General features: G+C 42.1%; 1 protein-coding gene and 1 pseudogene across 2 annotated transcripts in view; one reads left to right on the top strand and one right to left on the bottom strand.

Annotated features, from left to right (window-relative positions):
- SCAMP1 (secretory carrier membrane protein 1) overlaps positions 1-11224 on the top strand; it is a 66725-nt gene that overhangs the window by 21530 nt on the left and 33971 nt on the right. The window lies entirely within an intron of this gene.
- Positions 1495-2490, bottom strand: LOC102773403 (annotated as a pseudogene).

Genomic DNA, 11224 nt, shown 5'->3' on the forward strand with positions numbered 1-11224 from the left:
TCCAAGCTTATTCAAGTTGTTGACATTGCTGGCTATCAGTTGGAGATAGCGTTCAGTTCATAGATGCCATCCACAGTTCCTTGCATGTAGCCTTCTCCTGATGCTCACCTAACTTCAGCAGGTCTTCAGAATATCTGTCACTCTAGTCTGATAAGATGAAGTCTTATATAATGTAACATAACCAAGAGAATGACATCCCATCACATATATCATATTTTGTTGGTTAGAAACAAGTCATGGACCTGCTTGTACTCAAAGATGTGACTCTAGGAGGGGATAATCATTAAGGTTCACTTTAGGGTCTGTACACTACACTGAAATAAGAATATGTTGCTCATCATCTCTTCACATCCATTTAAAAGGGTCAAAGTGGAGCCCCCTGAGCATCTATCCCTTCTACCCACAACATTTGTCTGAATTCATCAGGACTAATCTCATTATCACCCCCCCTCCTTTGTTTAATATACACATTTAGTTTTATTGTATGTAACAAAGCAACTTGTACACTTTTAACGTTTAAAACAGCAGCATCTTTCCAGTGAAACAAAAATAAAATTTAAAAATAAACAGGAGCCGAAACCGGTTCGGCTCAGTGGATAGAGCGTCGGCCTGCGGACTCAAGGGTCCTAGGTTCGATTCCGGTCAAGGGCATGTACCTGGGTTGCGGGCACATCCCCAGTGGGAGATGTGCAGGAGGCAGCTGATCGATGTTTCTCTCTCATCAATGTTTCTGACTCTCTATCTCTCTCCCTTCCTCTTTGTAAAAAAATCAATAAAAAAAATTAAAAAAAATAAACAGGAACAAAATTACAATAGAGAAATGTCAATTCCGAATAAGATCCTATAGGTTTTGCTGATTGTCCCATCGAGTGGCAAGGCTCAAATCATCATTAGGAGAATTGTATTTACTGCAAGGATGTCCAGTAAACATCACAATTAAACATGCCACAGGAGAAGCCATGTTGTCAAAATGCCCACTTAATCCACCCAAACATCTCAAACCCACCTTTTGCTGACCTTCTATTACCTCCCTCTTTTAAAGTTTTTTTTTCTTTTTTTAAACGAGAAAGTAGACAAATACATGTTGGTAAATGCTAACTGTCCATATTCACATAGAGACATAGTGTAATCTCTCAGCCCAGTATATAGAGAAAGGAAGAACAAAACTAGAATTCTGTGCACTACTACACTGGGGCCTAGGAACCTCCAGCTTCCAGCAGAGCTAAGTTAGCAGAAGGTTTTTCTTTTTTCCCACAGAGCATGGTGGTGTTGATTTCATAACGTTTTTCTTAAGACAGGAAGGGGTAAAAATGAATGTGGAACAGAAAGGGGCACAGTGTCTTTTCCCATTGTATTCTGCTGAAGGTATCTCCCTGCCCCCCAAATAAGGTGAGAACCATTGTGTAAAGGAGAGAAAAGAGACCTCAAAAACAAAGCGACTGAGCACAAGGGGGTGGGGGAGAGGGCAGGGAGGGGGAAGACTGCAAACCCAGGGACTGGAGAAAATTAAAAAAGGTTGGAATCCATCAGTGTTCATTAGTCATCTTCTCCTTCAACTTCTTCTTCTTCCCCCTCATCATCTTCATCTTCACCTTCATTCTCATCCCTTCTTCATCAATATCTTTCAACCCTTCCTCTTCTTCATCATCATCATCATCATCATCATCATCATAATCTTCTCTTTCCATTCTTCATCATCCGTGTCAGGAACCAAATAGTACTGTAATGGATTTGGCCAAATGTCATCTTTGATGACTCCTCCTAACTCATCTGCACCTGCATCAGGATGCCCAGTAAACCAGGTAAAGAAGCTCTCAGGTTCCTCATGCTGTCTCTTCCTGCTGGCTGTATTCTGTGTTTGACTTGAATGTTTCGTCACATCCTTTCCAGATTTCCATATGATTTCAGTGGACTTTGAAAATGAATCACCAGATAAAACTCTTTGGAGAGAACTTTATTTTCTTAGTAAGGATTTTCATTTAAAAAAAATCTATTCTGTAGCCTGATTTAATATCTTCAAATTCTGTCACTTCAACTCTTGTCAAATAATGCAGCACTTCTTCATCCTCTTCTCCAAGCAGTGCAGTCACTTGTGGATGGTTGACAAATATTGTTACCCCAAAATTTGGGACTTTGGGGATCAATTCTGACCTCTTCAGAAAAAATGGTTGGCGGAGTTTGTTATATTTCTGTTCCACTTTCAAAATCTCCTCACTCGATTGTTCATTAAGTCTGTTTCATTTTGTACATCATCAATATGTTCAATTGCTTCTTGCTATTCTTTTTCTCCGTTTGGCAAGTCCTGAGGGGTTGGCTTCTTCTCCAGCTTGGGGGCTGGAGGCGCTTTTGGTTTCTTCATTTTGGGTGGAAGCGAAGACTGGCGTTTGGGGGCCATGCTGTGAGGTGAGGAAAGTCCGAGGATCTGAATACTGGGAAGTAACCGGGCTTGAAGATGCTCTGAGCACTCTCATTATGCCCTTTATTCCTATTTATGTCAGTCTCTATAAGAAGTCCCATACTCCCAGGGTGCTTTTAATCTCCTGGATTTTAATCCTCATGGTTCTCTGCACATTCTTTATTCTGTACCCTTCTATTTCCTTAATTTCTGAACCTTCCTATTGTGCTCTCTAAATGTCACAGTCCATTTTCTTTTTCTTTTGTTTAATTAAATCTTTATTGTTCAGATTATTACATTCGTTCCTCTTTTCCCCCCCTAACTCCCCTCCACCCAGTTCCCACCCCACCCTCCGCCCTCACTCCCTACCCACTGTCCTCATCCGTAGGTGCACGATTTTTGTTCAGTCTCTTCCCGCATCCCCCACACCTCTTTCCCCCCTAAGAATAGTCAGTCCATTCCCTTTCTATACCCCTGATTCTGTTATAATCACCAGTTCATTCTGTTCATCAGGTTATTTATTCACTTGATTTTTAGATTCACTTGTTGATAGATGTGTATTTGTTGTTCATAATTTGTTTCTTTCCTTTTTATTCTTCCTCTTCTTAAAGGATACCTTTCAGCATTTCATATAATACTGGTTTGGTGGTGATGAACTCCTTTAGCTTTTCTTACCTGTGGCGCTCTTTATCTGACCTTCAATTCTGAATGATAGCTTTGCTGGATAAAGTAATCCTGGTTGCAGGTTCTTAGCCTCCACTGAAGCTGATTTCTGGCAGCCTTTAAACAGAGTGGAGGGTGGCCATGGGGCAGCCCATTGCTCCCTGCATGGGGAGGCAGGCCAGCAGCTCCAGAGACCACTCTGAGTGTGGAAAGAAGCAACAAGCTCTCCAGGGGCTAGAGAACCCTAGCGAATCCCCTATCTTCCTCTTCCAGAAAGCTTGGGCCCTTCCTCATACAATTTTTAGAACCCACTCTTATTTCCAGGGGTGAGAACAGGGGCAAAAGAAGTGGGTTTAGTCCTTGCAGGTACTGCTAACCTCTCCGCAGACTGCAGAATATAAGCAGGTCTGTTTAATCTAAGGTCAAATAAGGCAGACTAGATGTAAACAGTCCTTGCAATCATCTTAAAAACTAGCTGTTTTTTCTCTCATAGTTCTCAGACAATTGGGCATAAAGGTGCGGTAGATATGTTATTTCTCATTTCTGCTTCCAGACATTCTTCCTTTTTCTTCTCTAAAAAATACCTTTGAATCTCATGTCATCAGATTATATTTGGGTCTCACTACTCTTTGTGGCTATCATCTACTGAGCCCTAAATTTTATTACCCCTCATTTCTCTTTCTGAAAATGTCTTAATTTTAGTTCTTGATTTACCATTACTCTTTCTAACATTTTTTAAAAATTAAAAAATATATATTTTTACTGATTTCAGAGAAGTAGGGGGGAGCGAGAGAGAGATATAGAAACATCAATGATGAGAGGACAATTGGCTCACAGTCCATTTTCATCAAAATCCCATGTATTCTTATCCTTTTCTATGAGTGTTTTCTCTTTTGCTCTGTGGAAACTGGTCTGTTTATGAGGACAAAAACCTGCATACCTCTACTGAGGATCGAGTCCACAACCTAGGCATGTGCCCCAACTGGGAATTGAACCATGATCTCCTGGTTCATAGGTTGACCTTCAACCACTGTGCCACACCAGCCGGGCTCTAACTCTATTCTTATTCTGAATTCTTAGTGGTTGTATACTCAGTATTCTGCCTCTCAATGCCTTGACCTCATTTCTTCCATTGATTTTTGTCTTCCATGCTATCTCAAGTCATTCACTCCTCTGGTCATATCCTAGACCAGCCATGGGCAAACTACGGCCTGCGGGCCGGATCCGGCCCATTTGAAATGAATAAAACTACTGAAAAAAAAGACCGTGCCCTTTTATGTAATGATGTTTACTTTGAATTTATATTAGTTCACACAAACACTCCATCTATGCTTTTGTTCCAGCCCTCCGGTCCAGTTTAAGAACCCATTGTGGTCCTCGAGTCAAAAAGTTTGCCCACCCCTGTCCTAGACTCATTATAGTCACTTACTCTTCCATAATTTTAAATTCAGGTTCTTTTTTGTCATTCCTCTAGTTCCTCAATATCAACACATCTTTAAACTCTACCAGGACTCTAGTTTGTTTATCCTACTTTGCCACTGCCCTTTATTCACCTCTTGTTTTCTCTCAATTTAAATTCCACATTCAGTCATTATCACTCCCTTGCATGCATCTTCAACTCCTTGCCTTCCCCCTACTCCCTTATTTTAACATAATCCCTTGGCTAAAACCCAAGCACTGGTTAAATACAACTGTATTATCTGCCCATACCCTAGCAGCTAAATGTGGTTGGAGAAACCATGCTGAAGGGTCTCACTTTTAGTTCACGACAAGCTCTGAATTGTGCTGAATATTCTAGTTATTTAACTGTCCACTCTCTTCTTCTTCTTTCCTTATCTTTAAAGCCTTTTCCCCATCTTCATTCTTGCCTAATAACCTTGCTTATTTTACTGAGAAAGTTAAAGCAGTCAATAGAGAACATGCAAGGACTTCTACCATCACATCTACCTTACCAGCATTTACACTCATATATGCTGCTTTCTTGACTTATTTACAGATGAACTACCTGTGCTTCTGTCTAAAGCCATTCTTTCTATTTGTGCACTAGATTCTATACCTCCTTACCTTAAGAACTTCGCTAAATCGCCCCCACCTACATCATTTGTTTTTTTCACTTTCTGCTGGATTATTCCTATAAAAAGTATGTTGTGTTTTCTTCCATCTGAGGGGAAAAAACCCCCACAAAAATCTATTCATGTGTTTTAACAGATTTTTTGAAAATATAATTAATATAACATACACTCATTTAAAGTGTACAATTCAGTGGTTTTAGTGTAGTCATAGAATTGCACAAGCATTATCAAATTCTAATTTTAGAATATTTTTGTTCCTCCCACTTCCAAAAGAAACTCTACCATTTAGCCGTCACTTCACATTCCCTCTCCCTTTTCAGCTCTAGACAACTACTAATTTATTTTCTGTCTATAGATTTGCCTATTCTGGACATTTCATATAAATGGAATTCTACAATATGTGGTCTTTGTGTCTCCTTTTTTTCACTTAGCACAGTGTTTTAAAGGTTCTATATTGTGGCATGTATCAGTACTTCATTTCTTTTTATTGATTAAAAAAAAATTTTCATGCTCACCTGAGGATATTTTTTTAAATAAATAATTATTGTTCAGATTATGACCGTTGTTCCTCCCCCACCCCCCATAGCATCCCCTCCCCCACTGTCCTCATCCATAGGTGTACGATTTTTTTCCAGTCCCTTCCCGCACCCCCCCCTTCCCCCCCCCCCCGAGAATTGTCAGTCCACTCCCTTTCTTATGCCCCTGATCCTATTATATTCACCAGTTTATTCTGTTCATCAGATTTTTTTATTCATTTTGATTTTTAGATATGTTGATCTAAAAATATACATATCTTGTTGATAGATATGTATTTGTTGTCACTTTGTTCATAATTTTTATCTTTACCTTTTTCTTCTTCTTCTTCCCCTTCTTAAAGAATACCCTTTAGCATTTCATATAATACTGGTTTGGTGGTGATGAACTCCTTTAGCTTTTTCTTATCTGTGAAGCTCTTTATCTGACCTTCAATTCTAAATGATAGTTTTGCTGGGTAGAGTAATCTTGGTTGTAGGTTCTTGCTATTCATCACTTTGAATATTTCTTGCCACTCCCTTCTGGCCTGCATAGTTTCTATTGAGAAATCAGCTGACAGTCGTATGTGTACTCCCTTGTAGGTAGCTAAATGTTTTTCTCTTGCTGCTTTTAATATTCTCTCTTTGTCTTTTGGCCTTGGCATTTTAATTATGATGTGTCTTGGTGTGGTCCTCTTTGGATTCCTTTTGTTTGGGGTTCTCTGTGCTTCCTGGACTTGTAGGTCTATTCCACCAGGTAGGGGATGTTTTCTGTCATTATTTCTTCAAATAGGTTTTCAATATCTTGCTCTCTCTCATCTTCTGGCACCCCTATAATTCGGATGTTGGTACGCTTGAAGTTTTCCCAGAGGCTCCTGACTATCTTCATGTTTTTGGATTCTTTTTTCTTTTCTGGTTGGGTGTTTTTTGCTTCTTTGTATTTCAAATCTTTGACTTGATCTTGGGGATCCTTTAGTCTGCTGTTGGGTCTCAGTATATTATTCTTTATTTCAGTAAATGTATGCTTAATTTCTGATTTGTCCTTTTTCATATCCTTGAAGGTCTCACTACATTTCTTGAAGGTTTCTAGAAGATTCTTGAGTAACCTTATAACTGTGGTTTTGAACTCTGTATCCAGTAGTTTGCTTTCCTCCATTTCTTTCGTTTGTGACCAGTTTCTATGTCTTCGAATTTTGGCTGCTTCCCTGTGTTGATAAAGTGGCTTATGTGCTAGGTGTCCTGTAGGGCCCAGTGGCTCAGCCTCCTCAATTACTTAAGGTGGACACTCGTGGTGCACCCCTTTGTGGGCTGTGTGCACAGTTTTGTAGTTAAGCCTTGATTGCTGTTGGTATCACTGGGAGGAATTGACCACCAGGCCAGTTGGCTGTGAGGACCAGCTGTTTCTACAATGGGAGAACTTCTGTGCTGGAGACACCCTTATGGGGCAGTACTTGCTACAGTGGGGCTTTGGTGCTCACTGAGTCTGCCCCTTGAGTGTGTCACTTATGGATGTGCAGAGTTGTAATCTGGTATAGTCTCACACTGACCACTGGGTACACTGGCTTCTGGATCTCCAAGGAGGTGCAAAGTCAGCCACTGCCTGAGGCCATCCAGCAGGAGCTACAGAGCGATCTGCAGATTCCTCCTCTTTGTTTGGGGTTTGTAAGTGCCCAGATGAGGCCCAGCTGTGAAGCAATGCAGGCTGCTGCCTAAAGCCTTCTCTTTGACCCAGCTGCAGTTTATTAGGTTTTAGATTGCAAAAGAACAGGCCATTCATATGCAAAAGCCTCTTCTTACAGCTTCGGTGGGGTCTCAGGGAATCACCGGGGTGGAGCAAACAGCAATGGCTGTCAGTCAGCCCTGCCCGGGAGCGGTCCCTGGGTCTCTCTGTCCCGTGGCCCTGTGCAGGAACAATGATTGCTGCGAGCACCTCTGAGAGAAAGCCGCCCTCGTGTTCTGGCCTGATGCCAGACAGTCCAGTTTCTCCCTGTATGAGTCTGGGTCCCCAGAGTCTCGCCTGGAGTTCAGAGCAATCGGGAGCTTGTATCTCCCTCCCGATTGAAAAAACAACAACAGCGCACCCAGTTGCCAGCCCATTTGCGTGGGCCTCTGCACCTCCTACCAGCTTCAGTGCACTTTTTTCTTTCCTTCTAGTTGTAGAACTTCCACTTAGCCAGCTTTCCTGTGATTCTAGATCAGGGGTGGGCAAACTTTTTGACTCAAGGGCCAAAATGGGTTCTCTGGACCAGAGGGCTAGAACAAAAGCATGGATGGAGTGTTTGTGTGAACTAATATAAATTCAAAGAAAACATCATTACATAAAAGGGTACGGTCTTTTTTTTTTTTTTAGTTTTATTCATTTCAAACGGGCCGGATCCAGCCTGCGGGCCTTATTTTGCCCACAGCTGCTTTAGGGCCTAACAGATCAACCTTCTGCCCTTGCGGCCCACCATTGTCAGCTGCCTCCTGCACACCCCCCACTGGGTATGTGCCCGCAACCCAGGTACATGCCCTTGACCGGAATCGAACCTGGGACCTTTCAGTCCGCAGGCCGACGCTCTATCCAATGAGCCAAACCGGTTTCGGCTAGTTGTAGTTTTGATGTGGTTGTAAGAGGCAGCAAGTACAGGTGTGTACCTGTGCCGCCATCTTGGTTGTTTCTCAGGATATTTTTCTTAGGTTGGTTATATATTTGGTTTTATGTGTAAGAGACCATTGCCCAGCTGAAGGCCATAAAAACTTACCACTGTGCTTTCTTCCAAGAGGTGTATAGTTTTAGAGTTTACATTTAGGTTTATGATCCATTTTGAGTTAATTTTTGTGTATGGTAAGAAATATGTTTAAAAATTCATTCTTTTTCATGTGGTTATCAACTTGTTCCAGCACCAGTTGTTGAAAAGACTTTTTTTCTCATTGTATTGTCTTGGTGAAAATCAATTGATGACAAATGTAAGGATTTCTTTTTGGATTCTCAGTTTTATTGTGTTAATATATATCTGTGCTTAAGCCAATACCATACTGTCTTGATTACTGTAACTCTATATCAAGACTTTATCTTGACCTAATTTTCTTTCTATCCAATTCTGGTATCCATTTCTTCTCTGAAGTATTTTCTTTGTTCCCCATTGCTGCAGAACTCCTCTGAAGAGTTGTCTACTTGTTTTATTTTTTTATCAGTCCCTTCTCCTAACAGATACTTCAATAAGGGTTTTGTTCCCAACAGTGTACCAAAATGCAATTGTCAAGGTAGCCATTGACTTCCACATTACCTTATCCAAGGGTAAATTTTCAGTCTTAGTCTTACTCAGTCTATAATCAGTACTAACATTCAATCAGTATCACATTCTTGAGACACTTTCATTTGGCTTTCAGAGCACTTGAGTTTTTCCTTTGCTGGTATTTCTTGTACTCCTTCCCCTTAACCCCAAATACTGGAGTGTATCAGGAGTTGGGCTTTGCTTTTATCTATTTATGCTCACTCAAATGGTGATTTCATCCAATCTTACAGCTTTAAATACTATCTATGTGCTGGTGACTTCCAAATTTACATCTCCAACACAGACCACTGCTCTGAACACCAGACTCATATATTCAACTGCCTACTAGATATGTCTACCTGGATGTCTTAGAAATTGCAAATTCAACATGTCAAAACTGAACTGAATCCCATGCTTGTAAATCTGCTCATTTTCATTCTTTCTTATTTCTGTCCTACTGGTTGGTTAGTCCCAAACATTGGTACTGTTTCACTATTTCCATTTCCTTATCTCTCACACTGTTTTGTCAGGAAATCCTCTTGGCTCTTCCTTAAAAATACATCCAGAACTGACCCCTTATCTTCATAGTCATGACTTGGCTTAAGCTGTGGTCATCCCTTGCCTGGATTACTGCAGTGGTGGTTTCCTAACATACCTCTATCTTTGCCTCACTTTCATTTATTTTCAACTCAGCAGCCAGATTACTTAAAAAAGTCGATCATTTCAGTCCCCAGATTAGAACTCTTTATGGTAAAAACCGAGAGTCCTTAAAATAACCTATAGTTTGGTCTCTAATATCTCTGTTATTTATCTCCTTACACTCTATTCCCTCATGTATTCCTAACCAGCACACTGGTCTTTCTCATATATGTTGGGCATTCTCCTGACTTTGCACTGACCATTCCCTCTGCCTAAAATGATCTTTACCCCAGATATTGGCAAGGCTGACTTCTTCACTTCCTAATCACATTTGTAAAACCCCCACTCCACCTTTACTCACAACCCATTTATCCTGTTTGTGTTGTTGTTCCATAAAATTTATTGCTTTCTTAAGATACTCTACAATGTGTGTGTTCAATATACGTATTGTTTAACTTTCATTGCTAGAATGTAATCTCTGTGAAGGTGGTAGGGATGTTTACCTGTTTTGTTCATCAGTATATTCCAAGTATCTGTAACAGGTTTTGATACATTATAGTTGGTCAATAAGTGTTTGATGAATTTATGAATGAGTATGTATGGTCATGCTTCTGTTTCTTTTTTTTTTTTTTAATATATTTTATTGATTTTTTACAGAGAGGAAGGGAGAGAGATAGAGAGTTAGAAACATCGATGAGAGAGAAACATCCATCAGCTGCCTCCTGCACATCTACTGGGGATGTGCCCGAAACGCAGGTACATGCCCTTGACCGGAATCAAACCTGGGACCTTTCAGTCCGCAGGCTGACGCTCTATCCACTGAGCCAAACCGGTTTCGGCAATGCTTCTGTTTCTTTATGTGCCTTTCTCTATTTGGAAACTCCCATTCATATATATATCCTATATAATAAAAAGCTAATATGCAAATGGTTGTCATGCCCTCACGCCATCATGCTGTAATGGCTCAGACCCTCAACACTGCGGGGAGAGGAATGGGGACCAGCCAGGCACAAATGAGCTTGCAAGAGAGGAATGGGGACCAGCCAGGCACAAATGAACTCGCGAGAGAGGAATGGGGACCAGCCAGGCTGTGAACCGGGAGAGGGACAAGCTGCCCACCCCACGGTCCCAGATGCCAGCGGCTGCACCTGCGGCCCGTAAGAGGGACAAGCCGCCCGCCTCGAGGTCCCGGGTGCCAGCGGCTGCACCTGCGCCTGTGGCCTGGGAGAGGGACAATCCACACGCCTCACAGTCCCTGTGGTTCTGGGTGCCTGTGGCCGGCCAGAGGAAGGGAAACCTGGGTCCTGAGTGCCTATGACCAGCCGGAGGAGGGAATCCTGTGTCCCGGTGCAGGGCAAGGCAGAGGTGGTTAGGGGTGATCAGGCCAGCAGGGGAGCAGTTAGGGCGATCAAGTCAGTAGGAGAGCAGTTAGGGGTGATCAGGCAGGCAGGCAGGCAGAAGTCGTTAGGGGTGATCAGGCAGGCAGAGGTGGTTAGGGGTGATCAGGCAGGCAGGTGAGAGGTTAGGGGTGATGAGGCAGGCAGGCGAGAGGTTAGGGGCGATCAGGCAGGCAGGCAGGCAGAGCAGTTAGGGACAATCAGGCAGGCAGGCGAGAGGTTACAGGCAATCAGGCAGGCAGGCAGGCGAGTGATTACGAGCCAGAGGTCCCAGACTGGGAGAGGGACG

The sequence above is a fragment of the Myotis davidii genome, unplaced genomic scaffold, assembly GCF_000327345.1.
Source record: "Myotis davidii unplaced genomic scaffold, ASM32734v1 scaffold44, whole genome shotgun sequence".
Classification (NCBI taxonomy): Eukaryota; Metazoa; Chordata; class Mammalia; order Chiroptera; family Vespertilionidae; genus Myotis; species Myotis davidii.